The 7,196-nt window shown below is 41.5% G+C and overlaps 1 pseudogene; it reads left to right on the forward strand.

The window, feature by feature from the left end:
• Positions 1 to 226: 226 nt before the first annotated feature.
• On the forward strand, positions 227 to 4,250 carry LOC112616944 (annotated as a pseudogene).
• Positions 4,251 to 7,196: the final 2,946 nt, after the last annotated feature.

A 7,196-nucleotide genomic window follows, 5' to 3' on the forward strand; every position in this document is an offset into this window, starting at 1 on the left:
TTTTTTGACACAAAGGGTTCCCAGTAAAGATGAGTGACTCCTGTCTGACCACAGTGAAGACTCAATGAAGCAGGGCCCAGCCCTCGGAGCAGCCTTCACGTTCTATTTTATGGATCGCAGCTGAGGTGATTTTTATGCAGAACCTGAACCCCTTCAGCTTCCAGTCAGACGTCTATGCCAGTGCGGTTGTGCTCTAAAAGCTTATGACTGGCTCACTGCCTTATAGCCACATTGGCAGCTATGACCAGATTATCTTTATGGCGGGCTGTGACTCTTTGTCCCTGGACCTCAGAAAAATCTCCAGCAACTGCCCCAAGTCATGCGGGACCTGCTGTCTGACTGCCTCAAGTTCCAGTAAAAGGAGTGGCTCCAGACTCTGGCCACAATTTTTCTGCTGCGAGGGTCACTCCCCGAGATTGAGGGAAATACCTCCAAACCTTCCTTTTATCAAACCCAGGCTGATGAGTTGCCTTCCTGCCTACTCAGCACAGGCTGTCTTGAGCCTTAGGCTTCACTCCCAGCCACTAGGGAGCTAATCTTAGCCCGCCATGCCAAGGAGCCTTGCCCACCAACTATCACTGTTTTATCTCTGTCCTGAAGTTGCAGCAGAATCTCATATTCCCCACCTGTTAGATGAGGGGGTCCCTATGTACTTTCCCAGTTCTTCTGAAACTGAAAAACCCTTAAGGATTGAGCCCCTGCCCCCCTCCATCATTTTGTTTCTTGGCTTAGGAAATACCTCTAAATTTGGGGAACTCCTTCATCTCATATGGCTAAATTTTCTAGCAGAGATTTCACTCAGAATCTCTGGAATTTGTGCCTGATGTGACTTCCACTGGACTTTGGGGTTCTCGGCACATCATGTATTTTGGGAGTTTCCTTTTTGTCCTCTCCTCCATTCAAGGACTACTCTCTTACTTCACCAAAATACAGAGAATTTTGCTGAAAAAACAATAAAGTGTTTCAAATAAACCTTCTCAACCTTTGCCTCTGGGGAAAACATACTTTTTATTAAATTACTTATGTATGTATTTGACCTCTGCTCTAAAAAGAGACACTACTCACTTCGCACAAGGCTGTCAGTTATTTAAAAACATCCTTGAAAAGATTGTCCCAACAGAAGCTTATATAAGACATAAAACAAATTAACCAACAGGTCTATAAAAATTGTCTCCCAACACAACATGCCCTTAAAAATACAAAAATATTAGTACAAGCATTATAAAAAACACTGTGAAGCTTTTTCAAATAATTAAAATAGAGTTGCCACCTTATCCACCAATTTCACTTCCAGATATATAACCAAAGAAAATAAAATTAGTCTCTAGAAGAGACATCAGCACTTCTATATTCATTGCAGAATTATTTACAATGACTGAGACATGCAAACAATTTATGTATCCATTAATAGATGAATGGATAAAGAAATTATGGAACATTTATATAAAGGAATATTATTCAGCCGTAAGAAAGAGAATTCTGCCATTTGCAAGAATATGAATTAACCTAGAGGACATTAGCTTAAGTGAAATAAGCTAGACACAGAATGACAAATACTGTTTGATTTCATGCATATATGAAGCCAAAAATGTCGAAGTCATAGAAACAGAGAGTACACAGTGGTTCCTAGGGGGTGGTGGATGGAAGAAATGAAGACATATTGATCAAAAGTACAAACTTTTAGATATAAAATAAACAAGTTCTGGTGATTTAATGTACAGCATGGATGTCCATGAATGCTGTCTTAGGCTATCCCTATTTCTGTAACAAAATATTTTAGAATAGGTAATTCATACAGAGTCTAAACTTAGTTTTCACAGTTATGGAGGCTGAGAAGTCCAAGACCAGGGCACCAGCAGGTACACGTAATAGTACCTGCTAATCACATTAATTTGATAATTACACTATATGTATGTATGTACATGTTAATTGGAGCATCACATTTTAACCCTATGTTCTTTTTATGAAAATGTTACTCCTGTACAACTTTATTCTCTCTTTCCCTCCTAGTTTGGGTACTAATGTTTAACTCTAAATATGTTTCAAATACAACAATATGTTTTTATAGTTATCTGCTTATATAATTTTATTTGTTTTAAATAAGTTGAAATAAGAAAAAAGAGCACTTGTATATTTACAGGTTTGTTCTGTTAAACTTATTATTCATTGTATTATTTTAATCTTTCAGTTTTACTAATGTATTTTTTAAAATCTTTGTGGATACTAGTTATTATGTGGAAAAATTTTCTTAACCCAATATATCTTTTCTTGAACCCACCTTCTCTGTGCTGTTATTGGCAAATAAATTAAATTTCTTTATATTATAGCACTGAAGATTCAATTACAAACAATATTACAAAGTTGCTTTTGACAATCAGATAATATGAGAAAAATATTTCTTATACGGCCTTAAATATTTGTTACATTTACTAGTCCTCTTTGTCTTTTTTGGGCATCGAAATTATCTAGGATTAGGCCGGGCACGGTAGCTCATGCCTGTAATCCCAGCACTTTGAGAGGCCAAGGTGGGTGGATCACCTGAGGTCAGGAGTTCAAGACCAGCCTGACCAACATGGTGAAACCTCATCTCTCCTAAAAATACAAAATTAGCTGGGCATAGTATCGCATGCCTATAATCCCAGCTACTCGGGAGGCTGAGGCAGGAGAATCGCTTGAATCCAGGAGGTGGAGTTTGCGGAGAGCCGAGATCGTACCATTGCACTCCATCCTGGGCAATGAGTAAAACTCTGCCTCAAAAAAAATAAAAAATTATCTGGGATTACTTGCATTCAGCCTGAAAACTTATTTTTATTCTTTCTCAAATGATCTGTCTGCATCAAGAAATTGCCTCAGTTTTTATCTGAAAGTCTTTATTTTTATTTATTTTTAATTGATAGTTTTCCCGAGGATAAAATTTTTAGTGGACAGTTTTTTGTCTTTGAGCATTGAAATACACATATTCTTAGAAGTTGAAAAGCTTTTAAGAAGAAACAAAATTCAAGACCTGAGAATGTTCAGCGATATGAGAAATTCAGAAAGGAAGGAAATGCTTTCTGAGGAGTGAACCACAGGTACCATATGAGTATAGACAATGTGCACCCTACATAGGTGTGATTGTGGATGTGTGGATGTTTGAGATATGTACAATTTATTTGTTGTAAAATAAAATGCTCAGGTACGTTTTAAATAATTTATATGAGATAATTGGGGTTAATCAAGATAAACGGGTAAAATTAAAATGATAATGTTGGTAATAATTTTGACCATGCAATAAATAATACTGATGATAGGATATCTCTTGCTTTTTTCAGATATGTAAAATATGATTTCTCTTCACCATTAAGATGACCATGTTCCATGTATGATACTATTAAAAATTGCCCTTATTTTCCAAGCTGGTAGTAGACTCACAGCCAACACCTTCCTCCTTTTCTTCTGTATCTTCACACTCCCTCTGGACTGCAGGCCTAAGCCCACTGACCTCATCGCCTGTCACCTGGCCCTTGTCCACTTAGTGACGCTCCTCACTGTGAGCTTCTTGGCATCTCCAGACCTGTAAGTGTCACTGTATTCTCAGAATGACTTCAAGTATAAGGTGTTCTTCTACATGCATAGAGGGACGAGGGCTCTCCATCTGCACCACCTGCCTCCGGAGTGTGCTCCAGGCTATCACCATTAGCCCCAGCATCTCCTGGTCGGCAAGAATTAAACAGAAATTTACACGTTGCATCTTTCACTTCTTTGGGTTCTCAGTTTGTTTCTCAGTAGTAACCTGCCCTCCTCCACTGTGGCCTCTTCTAATGTGACCAATAGCAATGTGCTAAGTATCAGTAAATACTCTTCACTTTCTTACATAAGCTACATCATCAGGAGTCTGTTTTTCATGCTGCCACTACTTACAGATGTCTTCTTTGTAGCAATCATGTTTCTCTCAAGTGCATACATGGAAATTCTTTTGTCCAGACATCAGAGACAACCCCAGTACCTTCCCAGCACCAACCTCTCTGCAAAAGCATCCCCAGAGAAAAGGATCACACAAACCATTCTGATGCTGGTGAGTTGCTTTGTGGTCATGTACTGGATGGGCCTCATAATCTCATCACCTTCAACCCTATTATGGGCTTATGACTCGGCCATCGTGGGTATCCTGATGCTTGTGGGCGATTTCTGTTAGCCCTTTTGTGCTAATTAGTTCTGATAAAAGAATAATCGAAATCTTGCATAATGTGTGATATAAATATCATAGATGATTAATAAATAATGAAAATGATGATCTGAAAAACAGATTTTGACATCAAATTTTTCAAGAAGCAGGCAATTTTTAAACTTTTTAAATTTAAAATATATTATCTTATTACACTTTTATTTCATCTAAATACTTTTGAAACCTATGCTGCCAAGAACTTGGTGGTTTCTTTAGTTCAAAGTCCACCATAATAGTTCCCTGGGTCCACAAGTTTCTTATATTTAATTTTGATTCCCTAAATTTTATATAAGACAACTTTTCTATCTTCTTGAAGTGTATACTTAAGATGCTCCTGTTGGTAGATAAAATTTCTCTGTGTGTGTGTGTGTGTGTGTGTGTGTGTGTGTGTGTATGTGTGTGTTTTATTTTTGAAGGTTATTTAGTTTACCCTTCCTTATTTATTAAAAATATGCTAGCTATGTATTCAATTATAGGTTGAACAATAATTTTTCAGCACTCTTAATATTTCCTTCTCAGTTTTCTGGCTCTGCATGGGCTGTGGAGATTTTACTCTCACCTGTGTAGATTCTCTGTCTCATGGTTTTTAATTTTCTTCATTCTCTTTGGTGTTATGCAGTTTGACTTATCATGTTGGATATCTTTTTTTATTGCTCTCTCATTTTTTTTTTCTTGGCGATGGAGTCTCACTCTGTTACCCAGGCTGGAGTGTAATAGTGCAATCTTGGCTCACTGCAACCTCCACCTCCTAGGTTCAAGCGATTCTCCTGCCTCCGCCTCCGGAGTAGCTGGGATGACAGGCACCCACCACCATGCCCAGCTAATTTTTCCGTATTTTTAGTAGAGATGAGGTTTCACCATGTTGCCAGGCTGGTCTCGAACTCCTAACCTCAAATGATCCACCCACCTTGGCCTCCCAAAGTGCTGAGATTACAGTCGTGAGCCACTGCACATGGCCTCTTCATTGCTCTCTTTTAGGCACACGTCTGGTTTTTAATTTTAGAAATTTGTAAATAATTATTTATTAGTATGATTTATTATTTGTATGGATTCAGGTGAAATAATTGTGCTTTATTCTTTGTCATTCTATTCTTCGCATGTGTATAATTACATTCATATTGCTATTATTTTGTTTCTCTTTATTTGGTTATATTCATTCTGCTCAAAATTCCAGTTCATTAATCCAGTTTACTAACTCTCTCATCATCAACTTAGTCTAATTTTATAATTAATTCACATATTGTATGTTAAATTTCTTTATGTTTAAATTATTCAATTTCTATTTGACTCTTCCATATTTGCTTGCTCAGTTTATAGTTTCCTGCTCTTTCAAAAATTATTTTGATACCTTTTCCCCATTTGTTTTTACTTAAACATTTAAAATATTTAAATTTAATATTTTATATTAATATTTATAAATGTAAATATATTTATAATACTTTTTACATTTAAAATATTATAAATATATTTCCAGTATGCAAAGTATATGTGATATCAAATTTCTTCCAACCCAGCCAGGCACAGTGGCTCACACCTGTATTCCCAGTACTTTGGGAGGCAGAGGCAGGAGGATCCCAGGCCCAGGGCTCACAGTAAGCATACAGACAAGTGGGCACAGACTCACAGGCCAGAGGGACAACCAGCCACGGCCGGGCCAGACGTGTGGACACAGGGCCAGTGTCACATACAGACCACGGGGAGACATGGCACTAGGGGACACACAGACTTGATGCCACAATGTGGGCAGGGCACAGAGCTCGAGGGACCTGGGCAGCGGCCGCTTGGTATTTCTGCACTGGAATCCTGTGAGACAAGGGTGGTGGCTGCTCTGGAGATCCCTGGGGCGGTCCCTCACGGCACCTCTGGGCTTAGTCCGGTCTTCCACACTGTTGAGCAGCTTTCCACCTCATGGCAGAGGATAAACACTGTGGTCATATCCAGGCAGACCCGGCCCAGGCGGGGGACAGTGCCGTCGTAGAAGGCCTTGAGCCCCTCTTCCTCAGGATCTGCAGCGGCAGTCCGGTGTGTTCAGCGTTTGTGCTTCTCCAGGCCCCGCATCCGGGCCTTGATCCCGTGCATGGGAGCGTTTCCCAAGACACTGGCTGCGCCCACAATGGCTCCGAATGCCCCAGCGACCAGCCAGTTCATGGGCTTGCTCGGGTTGTCCCCTCGGTACCAGCTGTGCAGGGGGGTCAGGAGAAGAGGCGCACGGCCTGGTTCCAGCCCTGCTTCAGCGCGGGGGCCGTGAGGCCCCGGTGAGTTCCCCTTGTTTCCGCACATCTCCCTAACTGGATGGGACACTCCTCTGCACTGGAGGTCTGGAGGGGTCTGGCCGTGGATGATCTTCACCTTGATGGTGTCTATGGGACACACGACCACCACGGCCTCCGCCACGCCGGCGCCCCAGCGGCACCGCAGCCTGCGCTGCTGTAAAGCCGTCCCTGGGCTTCCCGCCTCTGGCTGCTGAGGAACTGGGACATTCGGAACCCAAAGCCGCCTTGGGGATGGAGCAGCAAAGCAGGGAGCCGAGGCGGCGGTGCCTGCCCGGGACGCCGTGGCCGCGACAATGTGCACGCGGGATCCATGCGCGGTGCCCGGTGGGTGCCAGCGCTCGTCCGGCTGCAGCTACATCCTCCCGCGCTCCATGGAGAAGGGACGCTGATTTCGATGTCGCGGGCCTGGCCGCCTGCCCAAGGTCGCCTTACCCGTAGCCTCCGCGGCTGGGCCACGGCGGGCGGGAGGTGGGCGCCCAGCGTGGTCTGAGGTCCCAGCCTCCTGAATTCCGCACTGATTCAGCCTCCTGAATTCCTTAATTTGGTTTTAACACAAATAAAGATCTCTCTAAAGATAAAAAGGGATGTGTTGGCTTCTAATTTTTGTTAAAAGCAATAGCATATGTTGTATAAGATAGTGCATTGGGGTAAATGGGTTATTATTTTTATTTTTTTCATCAGCCCACTGACATTGAAAGGGGATAAATAGTTTTTAGGTT

The sequence above is a fragment of the Theropithecus gelada genome, unplaced genomic scaffold, assembly GCF_003255815.1.
Source record: "Theropithecus gelada isolate Dixy unplaced genomic scaffold, Tgel_1.0 HiC_scaffold_1457, whole genome shotgun sequence".
In the NCBI taxonomy this organism is placed as follows: domain Eukaryota; kingdom Metazoa; phylum Chordata; class Mammalia; order Primates; family Cercopithecidae; genus Theropithecus; species Theropithecus gelada.